The sequence below is a fragment of the Artemia sp. Qi Xiang Cuo genome, chromosome 18 (assembly GCF_049724085.1).
Source record: "Artemia sp. Qi Xiang Cuo chromosome 18, ASM4972408v1, whole genome shotgun sequence".
NCBI lineage: Eukaryota > Metazoa > Arthropoda > Branchiopoda > Anostraca > Artemiidae > Artemia > Artemia sp. Qi Xiang Cuo.
In genome coordinates, this window is record NC_142811.1 from 35,367,214 (window position 1) to 35,390,405 (window position 23,192).

A 23,192-nucleotide genomic window follows, 5' to 3' on the forward strand; every position below is an offset into this window, starting at 1 on the left:
AAATAACAGAGATAGTAACTTGAAAAGAAAAAAGCAAAGGTATTCAACCGACCAGGCGTATCGAGAATTAATAATTGAGAGATAAAAACAAAGGTATTCAACCGACCAGGCGTATCGAGAAGTAATAATTGAGAGAGCAAAACAAAACAGCAAGATGTGTTATCACAATGATGTAGTTTATAGACATGCAAAAATTGAGACAGCCAAACAAAAGATCAAGGAACGGTATGGTAATGATGAAGATTACAGAGAATCCGGGTTGCAGCGGTAGCTAGCAACCTAGTAAGAGACGATCACGTCCAATGTTAAGAAATATAAAAACCCATAGTTCTTAAAAAAAGAGTCAGATCAAAACAAAAAGTACACCATTAGAACCGCCTTGTCCGAAACTTCTGCATAGTAAAATTTCTGTCCCTTGGCTTGAACAGCAAGGGAAATATATGGACTTTAAAATAAATAAAAGGGTCAGATAATAAACACTTAGGCATAAACGAGAAATTTTTTTCTTTTTTTTTTTCTTTTTTTTTTTCTTTTTTTGTATCCAGATATAGTTTGGCACTGGAACATAGGATTGGATTGTTCAATATCGAATTTTAATTGACATTAATTTGGTTAAAAATCTATAGTAACTAAAATAAATTATTTCTAACAGAGAATAAATTTTTCCACCAAAAACTGCATTTTGATGTCTTTTCACACTGCAGCCTTTCAAACATAATCGTATACCAGCGGTAAGAATTGAACCCACGCCTCTGAAGAGACTGGTGGCTAACACCAGTGCCTTGGACCACTCGGCCAGGCTGCCTCTCATAAATTTATAATAAAGATCGAACTCTTCCCTATACTAACTTGCATACGCAACTTCACTATAGTTAAGATTACAGTATTTATATTATGCATCATTATAAATTATAAAAGGTTCAAATGTTCGAAGATTATAGAGTTAAAAATTTTCCCACCCCGGGAATCGAACCCGAGCCTGTTAAGTGAAAGTTAACTATCCTAGCCACTAGACTATATTGAACCATAAAAAATTATGATTTAAGAGCCATATGCGTATTATTATTTCACCATACCAATTATAATAAGGCCAAAACAAAATCGTCGACTTGCAACCTTACTTTTGACACAATAGTTAAATATTCATCAGGCTTAAAAGATGTTTTGCTAGTTTTACATTAAAGAACGAACCTTAGTCCATATACAATAAAGAACGACACCTTGCCCATGTTAACTAAAACATAATATAATAAAGAACGACCTCTTGCCTATACTAAATTTTATACGCCATTTAATTATAGTAAAGGTTAGTAATTCAACAGATAGCATGGCACTGAAACTTCGTAGAGTTGTTCAATGGCTAATTTTAAAGGAAACTAATGAGGTTAAAAACCTTTTGCTATTAAAACAAATTATTTTTATTACATTAAGAAATTTTCATTATGTTGCTTAAGAAATCATCATAAGTAAAAATTTCCCACACGGAAATTGAGCTCAAGCCTACTGGGTGAGAGCTATCCCAACCTCTAGACCATATATGATATATTAAAATATCTGATTAATGAAGTTTATGTTAAAAAAAAATATAAACCTAGTTTGCTGCGTGATTATTTGAGGATCGTCTCTTACTATTCAAAAGAAGATTACATTAGGAGACCATCATTGGAATAACAAACAATTACATACATTTGAATTAGTTAGCTATTTGATTTTTGAGGTTCGTCTCTTACTATTTCAAAGAAGAAAAAGCCGTAGGCTTTTTCCTGTTTGTAATCAGTTCATTATCCGGGTTGTAGCGGTAGCTAGAAATCAAGGTTGCAGCGGTAGCTAACAACCTAGTAAGAGACGATCACGTCCAATGTTAATCCGGGCTGCAGCGGTAGCTAGCAACCTAGTAAGAGACGATCACGTCCAATTTTAAGAAATATAAAAACCCCTCACTAAAAAAAAAAGAGTCAGATCAAAACAAAAAGTACACGATTAGAACCGCATTGTTCGAATCCTCTATAAAGGAAACATACCGCCCTTTGGCTTGAATAACAAAGAAAATATATTGGCTTGAAAATCAATAAAATAGACTTTTACCACGTTATTCTCCACAAACGGGATATTTTTTTCTTTCCGCTTGATTTTTCTCCTCAGCTAGCTGGGCACTGGAAAATCATAGAGAGCTGTATAATAGCTCATTTTAAAGGAAATTGCAACATCTAGTCAATTTTGTATTTAAAAATAAAATACTCTTTAAAGTAGAATCAATTTTGTCAAAAAAATTGCATTTTTGATGTATTTTCATACTGCAGTCTTTTCAAATTTATATTCAAGAACGTTATTATATGCATGATGATGCAACACACATCATCCGGGTTGCAGCGGTCGCTAGCAACCTGCAAAAACATTTATGGTATCTAAGCAATAGTTTTTATCTTATAATTTAAACTGGAAAAATACCTGAAAATTTAAAAATTAGTTTTAGTTTTTGCTAGGTTTTTGAAACTTGATACGGGGCTGAAATTCCAAAGAGCTATATTAAATAAATGCTTTCAGAAAAACAAAGAAAAAGTAACATTTGGCAATTTCGAGATGGACGTGAATTTGTGGTTTTATATTGTTGGAGTATTGCCATATCTTATTGTGTAAACCATGGTTTTATAATCAGGATTCACTTGTTACTATAGAGCGACTCGAACTTCTATCTTCGTTGTCAGGAAGAGAGGTCACTAGCCAATGCGCTACAGCGACTGATAGTAAACAAGTATTACATAAAGGACCGATATAGTTCATGATAAGTGGTCCAGGGTGCAGCGGAAGCTAGCAACCTAGTAAGAGACGATCACGTCCAATGTTAAGAAATATAAAAACCCATAGCTCCTAAAAAAAAAGAGTCAGATCAGAACAAAAAGTGCACTATTAGAACCGCCTTGTCCGAAACCCCTATAAAGGAAACTTTCTGTCCCTTGGCTTGAACAGCAAGGGAAATATATTAGCTTCAAAATCAAGAAAAGTGGCAGCTACTACAACATTCTGCCTAAACGGGATATTTTTTTTTTTCTTTTTTCTTTTCCACAGATAGCTTGGCACTGGAACATCGTAGAGAGTTGTTCAATGGCTCATTTTAAAGGAAAATAATTGGGTTAAAAATCTATAATAACTAAAATAAATTATTTCTAAAAGAGAATAAATTTTTCAACCAAAAACTGCATTTTTGATGTCTTTTCACACTGCAGTCTTTCAAACATAATCGTGTACCAGCGGTAAGATTTGAACCCACGCCTCCGAAGAGACTGGTGGCTAACACCAGTGCCTTGGACCACTCGGCCAGGCTGCCTCTTATAATTTGGGTTGCAGGAGTAGCTAGCAACCTAGTAAGAGACGATCAGTCCAATGCTAAGAAAGATAAAAACTCAAAACTCCTAAAAATAGAGTCAAATCAAAACAAAAGTACATCATTAGAATTACCTTGTCTGAAACCCTACTAGATAAATAATGAATGTCATCATAGTTTTATATTAGAGCTATGACGTGAATAGAAAAACACGAAATTATATTGTTATTTCTGAAGACGTCATGAAATAATACCATTGCGCCATGACATCATGAAATAAAATCATTACGCCGCGACGTCATAATTAGTATATAAGAAAAGTCAAAACTATAAATTCTCTCATTCTGGATTAGATTTTGGTTAGATCAAAGCAAGCTAAACACAAGTTGAAAAAAACAGTACTACACAAATAACAGAGATAGTAACTTGAAAAGAAAAAAGCAAAGGTATTCAACCGACCAGGCGTATCGAGAAGTAATAATTGATAGAGAAAAACAAAGGTATTCAACCTACCAGGCGTATCAAGAAGTAATAATTGAGAGAGCACAACAAAACAGCAAGATGTGTTATCACAATGATGTAGTTTATAGACATGCAAAAATTGAGACAGCCAAACGAAAGATCAAGGAACGGTATGGTAATGATGAAGATTACAGAGAATCCGGGTTGCAGCGGTAGCTAGCAACCTAGTAAGAGACGATCACGTCCAATGTTAAGAAATATAAAAACCCATAGTTCTTAAAAAAAGAGTCAGATCAAAACAAAAAGTACACCATTAGAACCGCCTTGTCCGAAACTTCTGCATAGTAAAATTTCTGTCCCTTGGCTTGAACAGCAAGGGAAATATATTGGCTTGAAAATCAAGAAAAGTGGCAGCTACTACAACATTCTGCCTAAACGGGATATTTTTTTCTTTTTTTTTTCTTTTTCTTTTTCTTTTTTTGTATCCAGAGATAGCTTGGCACTGGAACATCGTAGAGGGTTGTTCAATAGCTCATTTTAAAGGAAATTAATTGGGTTAAAAATCAATAGTAACTAAAATAAATTATTTCTAACAGAGAATAAATTTTTCCACCAAAAACTGCATTTTGATGTCTTTTCACACTGCAGCCTTTCAAACATAATCGTATACCAGCGGTAAGAATTGAACCCACGCCTCTGAAGAGACTGGTGGCTAACACCAGTGCCTTGGACCACTCGGCCAGGCTGCCTCTCATAAATTTATAATAAAGATCGAACTCTTCCCTATACTAACTTGCATACGCAACTTCACTATAGTTAAGATTACAGTATTTATATTATGCATCATTATAAATTATAAAAGGTTCAAATGTTCGAAGATTATAGAGTTAAAAATTTTCCCACCCCGGGAATCGAACCCGAGCCTGTTAAGTGAAAGTTAACTATCCTAGCCACTAGACTATATTGAACCATAAAAAAGTATGATTTAAGAGCCATATGCGTATTATTATTTCACCATACCAATTATAATAAGGCCAAAACAAAATCGTCGACTTGCAACCTTACTTTTGACACATTAGTTAAATCTTCATCAGGCTTAAAAAATGTTTTGCTAGTTTTACATGAAAGAACGAACCTTAGTCCATATACAATAAAGAACGACACCTTGCCCATGTTAACTAAAACATAATATAATAAAGAACGACCTCTTGCCTATACTAAATTTTATACGCCATTTAATTATAGTAAAGGTTAGTAATTCAACAGATAGCATGGCACTGAAACTTCGTAGAGTTGTTCAATGGCTAATTTTAAAGGAAACTAATGAGGTTAAAAACCTTTTGCTATTAAAACAAATTATTTTTATTACATTAAGAAATTTTCATTATGTTGCTTAAGAAATCATCATAAGTAAAAATTTCCCACACGGAAATTGAGCTCAAGCCTACTGGGTGAGAGCTATCCCAACCTCTAGACCATATAGGATATATTAAAATATCTGATTAATGAAGTTTATGTTAAAAAAAAATATAAACCTAGTTTGCTGCCTGATTATTTGAGGATCGTCTCTTACTATTCCAAAGAAGATTACATTAAAAGACCATCATTGGAATAACAAACAATTACATACATTTGAATTAGTTAGCTATTTGATTTTTGAGGTTCGTCTCTTACTATTTCAAAGAAGAAAAAGCCGTAGGCTTTTTCCTGTTTGTAATCAGTTCATTATCCGGGTTGTAGCGGTAGCTAGAAATCAAGGTTGCAGCGGTAGCTAACAACCTAGTAAGAGACGATCACGTCCAATGTTAATCCGGGTTGCAGCGGTAGCTAGCAACCTAGTAAGAGACGATCACGTCCAATTTTAAGAAATATAAAAACCCCTCACTAAAAAAAAAGAGTCAGATCAAAACAAAAAGTACACGATTAGAACCGCATTGTCCGAATCCTCTATAAAGGAAACTTACCGCCCTTTGGCTTGAATAACAAAGAAAATATATTGGCTTGAAAATCAATAAAATAGACTTTTACCACGTTATTCTCCACAAACGGGATATTTTTTTCTTTCCGCTTGATTTTTCTCCTCAGCTAGCTGGGCACTGGAAAATCATAGAGAGCTGTATAATAGCTCATTTTAAAGGAAATTGCAACATCTAGTCAATTTTGTATTTAAAAATAAAATACTCTTTAAAGTAGAATCAATTTTGTCAAAAAAATTGCATTTTTGATGTATTTTCATACTGCAGTCTTTTCAAATTTATATTCAAGAACGTTATTATATGCATGATGATGCAACACACATCATCCGGGTTGCAGCGGTAGCTAGCAACCTGCAAAAACATTTATGGTATCTAAGCAATAGTTTTTATCTTATAATTTAAACTGGAAAAATACCTGAAAATTTAAAAATTAGTTTTAGTTTTTGCTAGGTTTTTGAAACTTGATACGGGGCTGAAATTCCAAAGAGCTATATTAAATAAATGCTTTCAGAAAAACAAAGAAAAAGTAACATTTGGCAATTTCGAGATGGACGTGAATTTGTGGTTTTATATTGTTGGAGTATTGCCATATCTTATTGTGTAAACCATGGTTTTATAATCAGGATTCACTTGTTACTATAGAGCGACTCGAACTTCTATCTTCGTTGTCAGGAAGAGAGCTCACTAGCCAATGCGCTACAGCGACTGATAGTAAACAAGTATTACATAAAGGACCGATATAGTTCATGATAAGTGGTCCAGGGTGCAGCGGAAGCTAGCAACCTAGTAAGAGACGATCACGTCCAATGTTAAGAAATATAAAAACCCATAGCTCCTAAAAAAAAAGAGTCAGATCAGAACAAAAAGTGCACTATTAGACCCGCCTTGTCCGAAACCCCTATAAAGGAAACTTTCTGTCCCTTGGCTTGAACAGCAAGGGAAATATATTAGCTTCAAAATCAAGAAAAGTGGCAGCTACTACAACATTCTGCCTAAACGGGATATTTTTTTTTTTCTTTTTTTCTTTTCCACAGATAGCTTGGCACTGGAACATCGTAGAGAGTTGTTCAATGGCTCATTTTAAAGGAAATTAATTGGGTTAAAAATCTATAAAAACTAAAATAAATTATTTCTAAAAGAGAATAAATTTTTCCACCAAAAACTGCATTTTTGATGTCTTTTCACACTGCAGTCTTTCAAACATAATCGTGTACCAGCGGTAAGATTTGAACCCACGCCTCCGAAGAGACTGGTGGCTAACACCAGTGCCTTGGACCACTCGGCCAGGCTGCCTCTTATAATTTGGGTTGCAGCAGTAGCTAGCAACCTAGTAAGAGACGATCAGTCCAATGCTAAGAAATATAAAAACCCAAAACTCCTAAAAATAGAGTCAAATCAAAACAAAAGTACATCATTAGAACTACCTTGTCTGAAACCCTACTAGATAAATAATGAATGTCATCATAGTTTTATATTAGAGATATGACGTGAATAGAAAAACACGAAATTATATTGTTGTTTCTGAAGACGTCATGAAATAAAACCATTGCGCCATGACGTCCTGAATTAAAATCATTACGTCGTGACGTCATAATGACTATATAAGAAGCGTCAAAACTGTAAATGGTCTCATTGATGAATACATAATGGTTAGATCAAAGCAAGCTACACGCAAGTTAAAAAATCGGTACTACAAAAAATACAAAGATAGTAACTTGAAAAGAAAAAAGCAAAGGTATTCAACCGACCAGGCGTATCGAGAAGTAATAATTGAGAGAGCAAAACAAAACAGCAAGATATGTTATCACAATGATGAAGATTATAGACATGCGAAAATTGAGACAGCCCAACAAAAGATCAAGGAGCGTTATCACAATGATGAAGATTATAGACATGCGAAAGTTGAGACAGTCAAACAAAACATCAAGGAGCGTTATCACAATGATAAACTTTATAGAGAAACAACAATTGAGCAGGCTAGACAAAAGATCAAGGAGCTTTATCACAATGATGAAGATTACCGAAAAATATATAAGAAAAAAGTTGCTACCAGAATAATGGGTAGATACTGGGGTGACAAAAGCTATAATGAAAAAATTATATTCTCTGCGAGGTTGTACCGAAGAACGCATAAGGACAAAGGGAAAAATTACATTCAGAAATACAAGAAGATGGCAAAACTGCAGGCTGATCTTCGTAAATTGAGAAACATTTTACGCATGTTTTACAAGGATCACGAAAAATATTCAAAATTACAGATTAAAATTCTCTTTGAAAGAGCGGATGCTGTTCAAAATTCGGCTAGAAATGTTTTGGCAAAGCTTCATAGTAATACCCAAATTACATTAAAGAACGAATTTTCGTCCATAGTAATTGTAGTTCATAAAGGATCGATGTGGTTTTACAGTAAAGAACGATCTCTCATCCATTACGCCGTGACGTCATAATTACTATATAAGAAACGTCAAAACTGTAAATGGTCTCATTCATGAATACATAATGGCTAGTTCAAAGCAAGCTACACGCAATTTAAAAAAACAGTACTACAAAAAAAAAGAGAGATAGTATCTCGAAAAGAAAAAAGTAAAGGTATTCAACCGACCGGTCGTATCGAGAAGTAATAATTGAGATTGCAAAATAAAACAGCAAGATGTGTTATCACAATGATGAAGATTATAGACATGCGAAAATTGAGACAGCCAAACAAAAGTTCAAGGAGCGTTATCACAATGATGAAGATTATAGACATGCGAAAATTGAGACAGCCAAACAAAACTTCAAGGAGCGTTATCAAAATGATAAACTTTATAGAGAAGCAACAATTGAGCAGGCTAGACAAAAGATCAAGGAGCGTTATCACAATGATGAAGATTACCAAAAAATATATAAGAAAAATTATAATAAAGAACGACCTCTTGCCTATAATAAATTATATAGGCCACTTAACTATAGTATAGGTTAATAAATTTTATAATAAAGAACGACCTTTTGCCTATACTAAATTTTATACGCCACTTAATTATAGTATAGGTTAGTAATTCCACAGATACCTTGGCAATGGTACATCGTAGAGAGTTGTTTAATGGCTCATTTTAAAGTCCGGGTTGCAGCGGTAGCTAGCAACCTAGTAAGAGACGATCACGTACAATGTTAAGAAATATAAAAACCCATAGCTCCTAAAAAGGGAGTCAGATCAATACAAAAAATACACCATTAGAATTATAATAAAGAACGACCTCTTGCCTATACTTTCCACAGAGAGCTTGGCACTGGAACATCGTAGAGACTTGTTCAATGGCTCATTTTAAAGGAAATTAATGGGGTTAAAAACTTTTTGTAATTAAAACAAATTATTTTTAAAAAATATAATAAAGAACGATCTCTTGCCTATGCTAAATTTATACGCCACTTAATTAAAGTATAGGTTTGTAAATTCATAGATAGCTTGGCACTGCAACATCGTAGAGAGTTGTTTAATGGCTCATTTTAAAGGAAATTAATGGGGTTAAAAATATTAAAAATAGAATAATTTTTCTTACAAACTTTACAGTAAAGAACAATACATTAAAAGACGATCTTTGGAATATTACAATAAAGAACGACACCTTGCCCATGTTAACTGAAACATAAATAGGGATTATGTAATTTCCATCAGTATCATGGCTGTAGAGATGGCTAAAACCTAGTTACGATAAAAGACGATCATCAGAATAACAAACAATTGCATACAATGGAATTAGCTAGCTACTTGATTGTTTGAGACTCGTCTCTTACTATTTCAAAGAAGAAAAAGCCGTAGGCTTTTTCCTGTGTGTAATCCGTTTCTTATCATATCCGGGTTTTTCTTTGTATCCAGAGATAGCTTGGCACTGGAACATCGTAGATAGTTGTTCAATGGCTCATTTTAAAGGAAATTAATTGGGTTAAAAATCTATAGTAACTAAAATAAATTATTTCTAAAAGAGAATAAATTTTTCCACCCAAAACTGCATTTTTGATGTATTTTCACACTGCAGTCTTTCAAACATAATCGTATACCAGCGGTAAGATTTGAACCCACGCCTCCGAAGAGACTGGTGGCTAACACCAGTGCCTTCGACCACTTGGCCAGGCTGCCTCTCATAAATAAATATATATGTGAATTTAGGTTGCAGCAGTAGCTAGCAACCTAGTAAGAGACGATCAGTCCAATGCTAAGAAATATAAAAACCCAAGACTCCTAAAAATAGTTACAGTAAAGAGCAAACTTCCAGCCCATCGTAACTAAAATAAGATTATAACTTCTATTGCATACAATGGACTTAGTTACCTGCCTGATTCTTTGAGATTCGTCTTTTACTACTCCACAGAATAAAAAGCCGTAGGCTTTTTCCTGTTTGTAATCAGGGTTTATCTAATCTGGGTGGTCAACCCGCGTTGCATGACATGGTCCATAGTAACTGAAGTTATATTGGGTTACAGCGGTTAGCTAGCAACCTAGTAAGAGACGATGACTCCAATGTTAAGAAATATAAAAACCCATAACTCGTAAAAAAGGAGTCAGATCAAAACAACATTACAGTAAAGAACGATCTCTCATCCATAGTAACCATCCATATGGTGTTCCAGGGGTAGTTACTTGAGGTTCGTTTCTTACTATTTCAAAGAAGAAAAAGCCGTAGGCTTTTTCCTGTTTGTAATGATGAAGCATTATTATCCGGGTTGCAGCAGTAGCTAGCAACCTAGTTAGAGACGATCAAGTCCAATGTTAAGAAATGTAAAAACCCATAGTTCCTAAAAAAGGATCCGGGTTTCAGCGGTAGCTAGCAACCTAGTAAGAGACGATCACGTCCAATGTTAAGAAATATAAAAACCCATAGTTCCTAAAAAAAGGAGTCAGATCAAAACAAAAAGTACACCGTTAGAACCGCCTTGTCTGAAACCCCTGTATAGGAAACTTTCTGTCCCTTGGCTTGAACAGCAAGGGAAATATATTGGCTTGAAAATCAAGAAAAGTGGCAGCTACTACAACATTCTTCCTAAACGGGATATTTTTTTCTTTTTTTCTTTGTTTCCAGAGATAGCTTGGCACTGGAACATCGTAGAGGGTTGTTCAATAGCTCATGTGAAAGGAAATTAATTGGGTAAACACCTTTTGTAACTAAAATAAATTATTTGTAAAAGAGAATAAATTTTTCCACCGAAAACTGCATTTTTGATGTCTTTTCACACTGCAGTCTTTCAAACATTACATTATTATAATAAAGAACGACCTCTTTCCTATACTAAATTTTATAGGCCACTTAACTATAGCATAGGCTAGTACAGTTATTATATTTAAGGCCAATATATTAAAATTTTCCACTAAAAGACGGTCATTGGAATAAAAACCCAATACATACATTTGATTTAGTTAGCTACTTGATTGTTTGAGGCTAGTCTCTTACTATTTCAAAGAATTACAGTAAAGAACGATCTCCAGTCCATACTAACTGATATTTGGTGGTTCAAGGGGTAGCTTCAAGCTATCCAGATTGCAGCTCGATCCAGGTTACAGCGGCAGCTGTAACCTGGAGTCTCTTTGCTTAAACAACCAAGAAAATATGTCGGCTTGTTATTAAAAAAATTAAAATAAAGAATGAAACATAGCCCATGTTAACTGAAGCATAAATAGGGATTATATAATTTCCATCAGAATCATATCTGTAGAGATGGCTGATATCTAGTCCAGGTTGCAGCGGTAGCTAGCAACCTAGTAAATGACGATCACATCCAATGTTAAGAAATATAAAAACACCTAACTCCTAAAAAAAGAGACCAAAACAAAAACATATTAGTACACCAATAGAACCACCTTGTCCGACCCCTATAAAGGAAACTTACCGCCCTTTTGCTTGAATAAAAAAGAAAATCTGGGTTGCAGCGGTAGCTAGCAACCTAGTAAGAGACGATCACGTCCAAAGTTAAGAAATATAAAAACCCCTAACTCCTAAAAAAAAGAGTCAGATCTAAACAAAAAGTACAACATTAGAACCGCCTCGTCCGATACCCCTATAAAGGAAACTTACCGCCCTTTGGCTTAAATAACAAAGAAATATATTGGCTTGAAAATCAAGGAAATTGACTTTAAGCACGTTATTCTCCACAAACGGGATATTCGTAGAGAGTTGTTCAATGGCTTTTATAATAAAGAACGAACTCTTTCCTATACTAAATAAGCCTATACTAGTTAATGATATAGCAATGATCCGGGTTGCGGTGGATCATAGCTGCAATGATCATAGCTGCAATGATCATAGCTGCAGCGGATCATAGCTGCAATGATCATAGCTGCAGCGGATCATAGCTGCATGGATAGCTCCATTATAATAAGGCCAAAACAAAATCGTCGACTTGCAACCTTACTTTTGACACATTAGTTAAATCTTCATCAGGCTTAAAAAATGTTTTGCTAGTTTTATAATAAAGATCGAACTCTTCCCTATACTAACTTGCATAGCCAACTTCACTATAGTGAAGATTACAGTATTTATATTATGCATCGTTATAAATTATAAAATTACCCAACATAGTAAGAGACGATCACGTCCAATGTTAAGAAATATAAAAACCCCTAACGCCTAAAAAAAAAGTCAGATCAAAACAAAAAGTACACCATTAGAACCACCTTGTCTGAAACCCCTGTTTAGGAAACTTCTCTGTCATTTGGCTTGAACAGCAAGGGAAATTTTATTATAAAGAACGAACTCTTTCCTATGCTAAATATGCCTATACTAGTTAATGATATAGTAGTGATATGATTTAACTGATACCTAAATCCGGGTTGCAGTGGTAGCTAGCAACCTAGTAAGAGACGATCAAATCTAATGTTAATAAATGTAAAAACCCATAGTTCCTAAAAAAAGAGTCAGATCAAAACAAAAAGTACACCATTAGAACCGCCTTATCCGAAACCCCTGTATAGGAAACTTTCTGTCATTTGGCTTGAACAGCAAGGGAAATATATTGGCTTGAAAATCAAGAAAAGTGGCAGCTACTACAACATTCTGCCTAAACGGGATATTTTTTTCTTTCTTGTTATCCAGAGATAGCTTTGCACTGGAACATCGTAGAAAGTTGTTCAATGGCTCATTTTAAAGGAAAATAATTGGGTTAAAAACATTTTGTAACTAAAACAAATTAAAACAGGATTAATTTTTAGACTAAAAACTGTATTTTTGATGTCTTTCTATACTGTTGTCTTTTCAAAGACATTTGATTTTTGTTTTTGAAGCAATCAAACAGTTCGTGGTAAGGTTGTATTTTAAACTTTATATTTCATAGATAGCTTAGCACTGGAACATCGTATCCGGGTTGCAGCGGCAGCTATCAACCTAGTAAGAGACGATCACGTCCAATGTTAAGAAATATAAAAACCCATAGTTCCTAAAAAAAGAGTCAGTTCAAAACAAAAAGTACACCATTAGAAATGCCTTGTCCGAAACCCCTGTATAGGAAACTTTCTGTCCCTTGGCTTGAACAGCAAGGGAAATATATTGGCTTGAAAATCAAGAAAAGTGGCAGCTACTACAACATTCTTCCTAAACGGGATATTTTTTTCTTTTTTTCTTTTTTTCTTTGTTTCCAGAGATATTTTAGTTAAGAGTTTGGTGTTTTACCTTAGAGTCTTAGCTTAGAGTTTTAATTTGAGTTCTAGTTTAGTTTAGTTTTAGTTTAGAGTTTAGATCTTATATATTAGAGTTTTTATTGATGTTCGAGTTGTTTTTTGTTTTAGTTTAGAGCTGAGAATTTTAGCTTAGAGTTCTAGCATAGAGTCTTTAGTAGGAACCTAGTTTATGTTAATTATATTTTAATGTTTGTTGTTTTACAGTATAGCTTCATTTATAGTTCTAGTTTTGTTTATTTATAGTTAATAAGTTATATTTTTTTGCATATAGTCTTATCTTAGAGTTTTTGTTTGTGTGTGTGTGTAAGTTTTTGTGTGTGTGCGAGTTTTTTTGTGTGTGCACATATCAATTCTATTTTACTAAAATAATATAAAATTTTCGTGTGTGTATGTGTGTGTGTAAGTTTATTTGTGTGTGTAAGTTTTTGTGTATATGTATAAGGTGTTATGTGTGTGTAAGTTTTTGTGTGTGTGTGTAATTTTTTTTGTGTTTTATATTTTTTGTTTGTGTGTAAGTTTATATGTGTAATTTTTTTTTCGTGTATTTTATTTTGTTTGTGTCTATGTGTTTGATTTTGTGTGTGTGTGTAACTTTATGTGTGTGTTTTAGTTTTTGTGTGTGTATAATCATTTTCTTGTGTTTGATTGTGTATTTGTGTATATTTTTATGTGTGTGTAATTTTTCGTGTGTGTGTGTATAGTTTTATGTGTATGTAATTTTCTTTTTGTTTGTGTTATTTTTTATGTGTGTTTTATTGTTTGTGTGTGTGTTATTTTGTGTGTACTAAGTTTTTTTGTGTGTGTAAGTTTTTTTGGGTGTTTTAGTTTATTTGTTTTTTTTTTTTTTTTTGTGTGTTAGTTTTATTGTGCGTGTGTAAGTTTTTGTGTGAGTATGTCAGTTTTTTTTTTTTGTTATGTTTGTGTGTGTATGTTAGTTTTTGTGTTTATTTAGTGTTTGTTTATTTTTTTTTGTGTGTAATTTTGTTTTTTTGTGTAATTTTTTTTTTTCCTGTGTAAGTTGTATATTTAATTTTTTTGTGTGTCTAATGTTTTTGTGTGTGTGTAATTTTTTGTGGTTGTGTAAGTTTTTGTGTGTGTGTAATTGTGGTTGTGTGTGTAAGTTTTTGTGTGTGTGTAAGTTTTTTTGTGTGTGTCTAAGTTTTTTTGTGTGTTTGTCAGTGTGTTTGTATGTGTGTAAGTTTTTGTGTGTGTGTGTATGTTTTTATTTGTGTTTTGCTTTTCATGCTTTTGTAAGTTTTTGTGTGTGCATAAGTTTTTGTGTGTGTGTGTGTAATTTTGTGTGTGTGTGTGTTAGTTTTTGTGTGTGTGTGTTTTTATGTGTGTGTGTGTGTTTGTGTGTGTTTTAGTGATTGTGTGTTTGTTATTTTATGTGTTTGTACTTTTTTGTGTGTGTGTAAGTTTTTTTGTGTGTGTAAGTTTTTTTGTGTGTGTGTATGTTTTTGTGTGTGTGTGTGTAAGTTTGAGTATTGTCTCATTTTGTGTTGTTTTTTGTATTTTGTGTTTTTTTTTTAGTTGTTGTGTGTGTGTAATTTTTTTTGTGTGTGTGTATTTGTTTGTGTGTGTGTAAGTTTTTGTGTGTGTGTAAGTTTTTTGTGTGTGTGTAAGTTTTTTTGTGTGTGTAAGTTTTTGTGTGTGTGTAAGTTTTTATAATAAAGAACGAACTCTTTCCTATACTAAATAAGCCTATACTAGTTAATGATATAGTAATGATATGATTTTACTGATACCTAAATTACAAATTAAAGAAAATGATCCCGGGTGGTTTTGAACCACCAACCTTTTGCTTAAAGGCCAATCGCGCTTGCCTCTTGTGCTACGACGTCATTAATTAAAGTTTTAAAATTAACAATATGATACACATGATACTTTTATCAATTGTCTTTTCATATCCGTTATCCGGGTTGCTGCGGTAGCTAGCATTATAATAAAGATCGAACTCTTCCCTATACTAACTTGCATAGGCAACTTCACTATAGTTAAGATTACAGTATTTATATTATGCATCATTATAAATTATAAAAGGTTCAAATGTTCGAAGATTATAGAGTTAAAAATTTTCCCACCCCGGGAATCGAACCCGAGCCTGTTAAGTGAAAGTTAACTATCCTAGCCACTAGACCATATTGAACCATAAAGAAGTATGATTTAAGAGCCATATGCGTATTATTATTTCACCATACCAATTATAATAAGGCCAAAACAAAATCGTCGACTTGCAACCTTACTTTTGACACATTAGTTAAATCTTCATCAGTCTTAAAAAATGTTTTGCTAGTTTTACATGAAAGAACGAACCTTAGTCCATATCCGGGTTGCAGCGGTAGCTAGCAACCTAGTAAGAGACGATCACGTCCAATGTTAAGAAATATAAAAACCCATAGTTCCTAACAAAGAAATCAGATCAAAACAAAAAGTACACCATTAGAACCGCCTTGTCCGAAACCCCTGTATAGGAAACTTTCTGTCCCTTGGCTTGAACAGCAAGGGAAATATATTGGCTTGAAAATCAAGAAAATTGACTTTAACCACGTTATTCTCCCCAAACGGGATATTTTTTCTCTTTTCCTTTTTTTCTTTTCCACAGAAAGCTTGGCACTGGAACATCGTAGAGGGTTGTTCAATAGCTCATTTTAAAGGAAATTAATTGGGTTAAAAATCTATAGTAACTAAAATAAATTATTTCTAAAAGAGAATAAATTTTTCCACCAAAAACTGCATTTTTGATGTCTTTTCACACTGCAGTCTTTCAAACATAATCGTATACCAGCGGTAAGATTTGAACCCACGCCTCCGAAGAGACTAGTGGCTAACACCAGTGTCTTGGACCACTCGGCCAGGCTGCCTCTCATAAATAAATATATATGTGAATTTGGGTTGCAGCAGTAGCTAGCAACCTAGTAAGAGACGATCAGTCCCATGCTAAGAAATATAACAAAACTCCTAAAAATAGAGTAAGATCAAAACAAAAGTACATCATTAGAACTACCTTGTCTGAAACCCTACTAGATAAATAATGAATGTCGTAGCTTTATATTAGAGCTATGACGTGAATAGAAAAACACGAAATTATATTGTTGTTTCTGATGACGTCATTAAATAATATCATTGTGCCTTGACGTCAATAAAATCATTACGCCGTGACGTCATAATTACTACTTAAGAACGACACAGATGTAAATTCTCTCATTCTTGATTAGAATAATGGTTAGATCGAAGCAAGCTATACGCAATTTGAAAAAACAGTACTACACAAACAACAGAGATAGTATCTTGAAAAGAGAAAAGCAAAGTTATTCAACCGACCAGGCGCATCGAGAAGTAAAAATTGAGAGAGCAAAACAAAGGTATTCAACCGACCAGGCGTATCGAGAAGTAATAATTGAGAGAGCAAAACAAAGGTATTCAACCGACCAGGCGTATCGAGAAGTAATAATTGAGAGAGCAAAACAAAACAGCAAGATGTGTTATCACAATGATGAAGATTATAGACATGCAAAAATTGAGACAGCCAAACAAAAGATCAAGGAGCGTTACTGGGGTAACAAAATCTATAATGAAAAAATTAAATTCTCTGCGAGGTTGTACCGAAGAACGCATAAGGACAAAGGGAAAAATTACATTCAGAAATACAAGAAGATGGCAAAAATGCAGGCTGATCTTTGTAAATTGAGTAACATTTTACGCATGTTTTATCGGGATCATAAAAAGTATTCAAAATTACAGATTAAAATTCTCTTTGAAAGAGCGGATGCTGTTGAAAAGTCGGCTAGAAATTCCTTGGCAAAGCTTCATAGTAATATCCAAAAGAAATGTTGTCAGTTTAACGAAAAGCTTCCAAGGTATGGATTGGCAACTGCGGAACAGTTTATAGATGCAATGGAAAATGTTCGACAACACAGTGAATATACGGAGGCGTACTTCTTAGAAAATTCGTATATTAATTTTGGAAGGAGTAATTGCAGTTTATGTAGCAGCAATAAAAATATATATATACAAGCATACCTATCAACAGCGAAGGAAAAGCAATGTTTTTCAATTATGGCGAAAACGAGCCTGTTAGGGTTATTGGTAAATGTGTTTGTAAGACTAATGATTTAGAACAAATTCGTGGAACACCGACTCAAGAAAAAAGCATTTCTAACTGTGTTTTAAACAGTTCGTTTAGTTCTACTGAATATTTGGCAAAAAATTCTCTGTGTAGTAGAACAAACTGTCCTGAAAAGTACGAGTCAACTATTGAAAAATGCTCTAAAACTAGATCTGACAAGGAAATTATGATGGCTGAAGTCACCTATAACAATCTGAGTAAACATTCAAAACCAAAAATTGGGCAGCAGGTTACTTAGCAATGTCACCCTGATATCTGCAAGCTCTATCCGATGGATATTGAATTATGTCAAATTATTTTTGATATCCTTGAAAATAATATAGCATTAAAATTTTCAACTGACAAAGTGGTTAATTTCTACCTTGGCGGCTTGGATTATTGTGAAATCAATTACAGGGACACAAGAAAGCATGGGCATTCTTTAAACTGTAGCCCGAATGAGGGATGTCAGAGCTATTTGCGTTCTCTAAGGGCACTAGCTCCACTTTTTCCTGTCTTGACCTGTTTCATTAATAGCGTATATAAGGCCGTATCAAAATCTAAGATTATACAACATATTAATCTACTAAAGGTCGAGGGCTCGTACAAGGAACTAAGTCATTACATAGAAGAAGTGTCAAGTAGACTCTGTCGTAATAATAGTCAAGACTTCATTTACGGTGATAGCAATATTAGAGTTTCTGTGGATGAAAATACAATAATAAAATTATTTGGTGAGAGCCTTGATAAGGTAGCTAACATTAGGGATGTATACCCCACAATGCATTGTGACAGTTGTGAGCAGATAAAGACAAAATACCAATTGAAGAGTCTAAGATCCCTTTCAAATAAGAAAGGTTTTGATGTAATGATGGCCACGATTTTAGAACACCTACAACAGGACATACCCAAAGATGACAGAGAACAACTAATTCAATGTACAGGTTGGAAAGAGGATGTCATAGATTCATTCTTTGTCTGTGATTACTGTGCTGGGAAAATGTTGAAAAGTCAGGAGAATGCCCGATCAGTATTAAATAACCTTCATATAGACTGTACACCGGAATGTATAAAGTGTTTAAATAATTTTGAAATGGCAATGATTCGATTTGTAATGCCTTGTCTTACGATCGTCAGATTAGGGCAAGTAACTGCATTGAAGAGACCTAGAACAGAACTTGTTGACGCTCTTAAGGGGAGAATAGTATATCTACCTGTTGATGTGCAAGCAAATGCAGATATTCAGCCTGAAAAACTTCTTAACATTGATAGTTTTGTAGTCATTGTCAATGGTCAGCCTACTTACAACAAGAATGTTTGGACTGCACTAATAGATCTGAGAAAAGTCCATGAAGCACTGTTGTGGTTAAGAGAGAACAACAGTCTCTATAAAACAATACATGCATACACCCTAGAAGATTTAAAAAAAAATACTTGAAGCCCGTCTTGCTGAAAAAGCGGTTGGTGTTGATAATTTACCTGAAATACCGGAAGCTGCAATCCTTCAGAAACTGACAGAAAGCGCAAAATCTACATTGGTTGAACATTTTTCTGTCCAGCCTCTCAATTCAGCGGTTCCAAAAGACTTCATTGAAGATTTTAAGCAAATGAAAGATCTTGGTACTGACCAATTTCAAATCAAGAAACTAAAAGGTGAGAGCGAAGACTTATTTCAGGAAGAACTTGATCTAAAAGTGTTTCCAAATCTTTTCCCGAAAGGCAAATATGGCTTGCGTGACAAGGCAAGACCATTTCGGATTAGGAATGCAGAATATTTTAAATCAAGGCTTCTTAGCAGACATACTAAGTTTCGTCTTGACAAACAGTTTCTTTTTCACAGCTTCCAATTGCAAGAATTCTCTTACATGTGTAAAAGCGTTGGTCATATGTTGCGGACTGTGAAACCAAATCAAAATGCTCGTAAATTTATAGACAGGCTTCATTCCCGTGATGGAGAGATGGAAGCGACTTTGTTTTCTGTTCAATCAAAAATCAGAGGATCTCAGCAGTATTTTCAATCTCTTTCCTATAAAGTAAAGTCAATGATTGAGGAATTGGGTCCACCGACTTTGTTTCTGACAGTTTCATGTGCTGAGTGGTACTCTCCTGAATTTATTGACTATTTACGGACTATCCATAAGAACTTACCTGGTGTGGCAAAAATGACCCCAGCAGAGTTGACGTGTCTAGATCCAATTGCAGTTTCCATGCACTTTGACAAAAAATAGACACCTATATTTAATGAGCTAATTTGTTCAAAGACAAATCCTTTGTTTGGTAAAATTAAGGATCATTTCTGGCGTATCGAGTATCAGAAACGAGGTGTGCCTCATGTACACTGTGTGTTGTGGATTGAAGATGCTCCTATTATTGGGAAATCAACAGTGTCTGAAGTGATTCAGTATATCAATAGTATTATAACTTGTGAAATACCAAATAGATTGACTAGCCCAACTCTTCACAAACTGGTCAAAGACCATCAAGTGCACCGCTGTAATATATACTGTCAAAGAAAATATAAGAGAAAAAGAGGAAGATGGGTTATGTATTGTAAGTTTGGCTTTCCTCGTTCTACAAAGGAACGAACAGAATTATATGACATCCTTGACTGCTTGGCTCATGGTACAAACCGTAAAAAGCCAAGAAAAAGAATATATCATCTGCTTCGAAGAGATGACGAGCGTTATATAAATGACTATTCTCCTGCATTACTTATTGCTAATCAAGCAAACATTGATGTTCAATATATTGGCCATTTGGGCTCTAAATTACCGTATTACACTACCGATTACATGACAAAAGCAGAGAGTGTCGAAATAGAAGCAATGTGGGAGGAAGTAAATAATGCATGCAAAAGTCTTGGTCAACGAACTATGTCCTACTTGTTGAAGTCCATAAAAACCCGTCAAGTTGGAGCAGTTGAAGCTGCTAATAGGCTTCTTGGTACTAAATTGTATAGTATTTCTAGGCAATTTAGATATATTGACCTTGCGAAAAAGAGCGAGGTGAAGAGGACACTGAGAAGGTATGAGGAGCTTGAAAAGCTTGCTAAAAACGATCCACAGAGTAATGATTTGTACATTGCCCACTGGGTTATTGATATCTACCCTAAAAGACCGGAACATATGGAAATTATCAGTCTTTTTCAGTTATTGTCTTGGTATGAACGGGAGCGTAATGGTACTGATGATAATATGATGTTAACTGACGGGTCCTTCTACCTCAGAAAAAGGCTTTTTAAACCGTAAAACCGATTTAAACCATGAAAAGCTAAAACATGTTTATCATTTTTAGTGAATCCACTAAATATCAAGGGAAAATCATAACCTAACAAAAACGTAAAATGATTGCTCCATGAACATAAAGGGAAAATATATTAGGTGTAATGTAACCATTCATGTGTGTTATCAGACATAATTCTTTGCGAAAAAACGAGCTAGCGCATTTTTTCTGTATTTTCCACATATAAAGGACATTTCGGGAATTAATGGTTGTTAGCTTATACAAACTTACACAATTCATCAGCTGATAATAAAAATGTAGATGCATACAAGCATTAAATGGTGTAGAACGATTGAATATTTATCAGATAAACGTTTGTATTTCCTTTCCTTAAATTTCTTATGATTACGTTACACAGCATGTAAATTCCGAAGATGAAATCACCTATAGCCTAGATGAGTTAGGTCTTTAGAATTTAGTGTTTTGTCTGTCAAAATATGAGCAACCTTTTCCGTGTGAGACTGAATCTTTAACTGGCTTAGTTTAATCCATTTGATTTAATTGTCAAATCACAATTTTTTCAGTAAAAAGCAATGATCACTCCAAGTGGTCAATTATCTCGTTTCAGAATGCGAGATTTAAAAGTGATTTTGTTCCATTCTCCGTTCAATTTATTGTCAGGTCTTAAAGGCAAAATAATGGGTCCTTTGTTTTATATTGCTGCGTATTTTTCTGCCAAGGTGGTAGATATTATGAGATTATAATTCGAGGTAATTTGGGAGTGTTGAACTCCAAGTTATACTTTTGTAATTACTAGGGAGGGGAAATACCAAGGAGTTCTGTATCCCAGTGTATAGAGTTTGTGCAACCATTTATAATTTTCTCTTGGCTATACCTGCTTCCAGTCACCCTTACCTGCAATCCGAGCAACTAGCGTGGTAGTCGAAGTTACTTTAATTTGCATGCAGGTGTGGAACTAACTATTGGGAATAATCTCAGCTCTGAGATTTTCTTTATAGTTTTAGGGTACAGGTATTGGCCTATGCATACTGTATATAGCTATTCTCATTTGGATAGTAGTGTTAGCTACCCTTCTGCCAGTAGCATTACTGTGTCTGTTCAACATTAAGTCAATATCAGTAGCGGCTTTGTAATTTGTATTTAGAATGCACGATATGCATGAGAAATCTTGTTAATTGACAACACTTTTTCTAAATTTTTATATAAGAGGTGAAACTCCTTGAAAGAAACTAAATGAATGGAAAAAGAGAGGGGTAGATTGATAAATACTCTATTAGTGATTGAACCAGAAACGTGGTATTTCACAACTACAATAAATGTAAATTGACACAGAAAAAACGCGAAATAAACACGACAAAATACATAAAAACTATGTATAACGTAAAAGAGGCAGAAGAAGAAAAAAAGAAAAGTACTACAAACTGAGCAATAACCATGTTACTTTCGAAATCAACTGTGAACATTGATCAATCGGATTGTATCAATGAGAAATCTAATCACTAAGAACCGAGTAAGTTTATAAACACCAAGAAATAGAAATTGAAAGGAATGAATGATTAATAGCTCATTTGAACAATCTATCAAAACCGAGCGATGAATAGAATAATTGACACATTTAGGTACGAGGTGATAACAATTTTCATCACCGCCAGGCGAGCTGTTGAATGTCACTTTTCCCAATTCTATGCAAAAATAATTCAGATGGCTGCGACCACATATAAATTGGGCTGAGTAAGGAGACGGCTAGAATTTTGTTATACCCTTCCTTATTACAAAAAAAGTTCATCGTTCAGCTACTGACGGAATTTTCAAAGCTATTGTACCAATTGTTATATATTGCTTGGGTGAAAATGGCATGGGGAACACAAAGAGAGGGAGTGGTATTTTTCGTGTTATAATATCTAAAAAAAAAAAAAAAAAAAAAAAAAAAGGTAGTTAGTTCTTAAGTAAAAGTACTGTTATCAGTAGAATATTAAAATAATGGAAATACAGGACGTGAGAAATTTGGCCAGACATTAAGATGATTTTATTAAAATAACGTAACAAGGATATTTCAGTAACCCTGAAATCAATTGGGAGTGCACCAGAAATGGTGGTTGTAACCTCATTTGAAGCAAGGAGAGGGATAGAAATGTTCAGGCTTCTGGTGGTAATTTTTTTTAGCTTTATTTTTTAGGTACGCATTATCGATAGTTCATGAATACTCTCAGTTTGGTAAAAATCAAATGAAATGTTTTGTGGATGGTCAACTTGTCACAGATGAAAAAATTTACTGGCCCATACGGGTTAGCGAGGTAAAGTTGAATTTAGTAACGTTAATGAATCGAATTCATATTTAAAATTTATATGCTGCAAATGGGCTTTTTTCTTAGGTGTTTAAGTGATCTTAGGACTAATCGCCGATTATTTTTTTTTCTTTAATTATTAAACAAATTA

General features: G+C 34.0%; 1 long non-coding RNA gene across 1 annotated transcript in view; it reads left to right on the top strand.

Moving 5' to 3' along the window:
* LOC148941442 (uncharacterized) overlaps positions 1–23,192 on the top strand; it is a 60,495-nt gene that overhangs the window by 31,794 nt on the left and 5,509 nt on the right. The window contains exon 2 of the long non-coding RNA XR_016143258.1: positions 22,933–23,050. This is a non-coding gene — a long non-coding RNA (uncharacterized LOC148941442). The remainder of the gene's footprint in view (positions 1–22,932; positions 23,051–23,192) is intronic.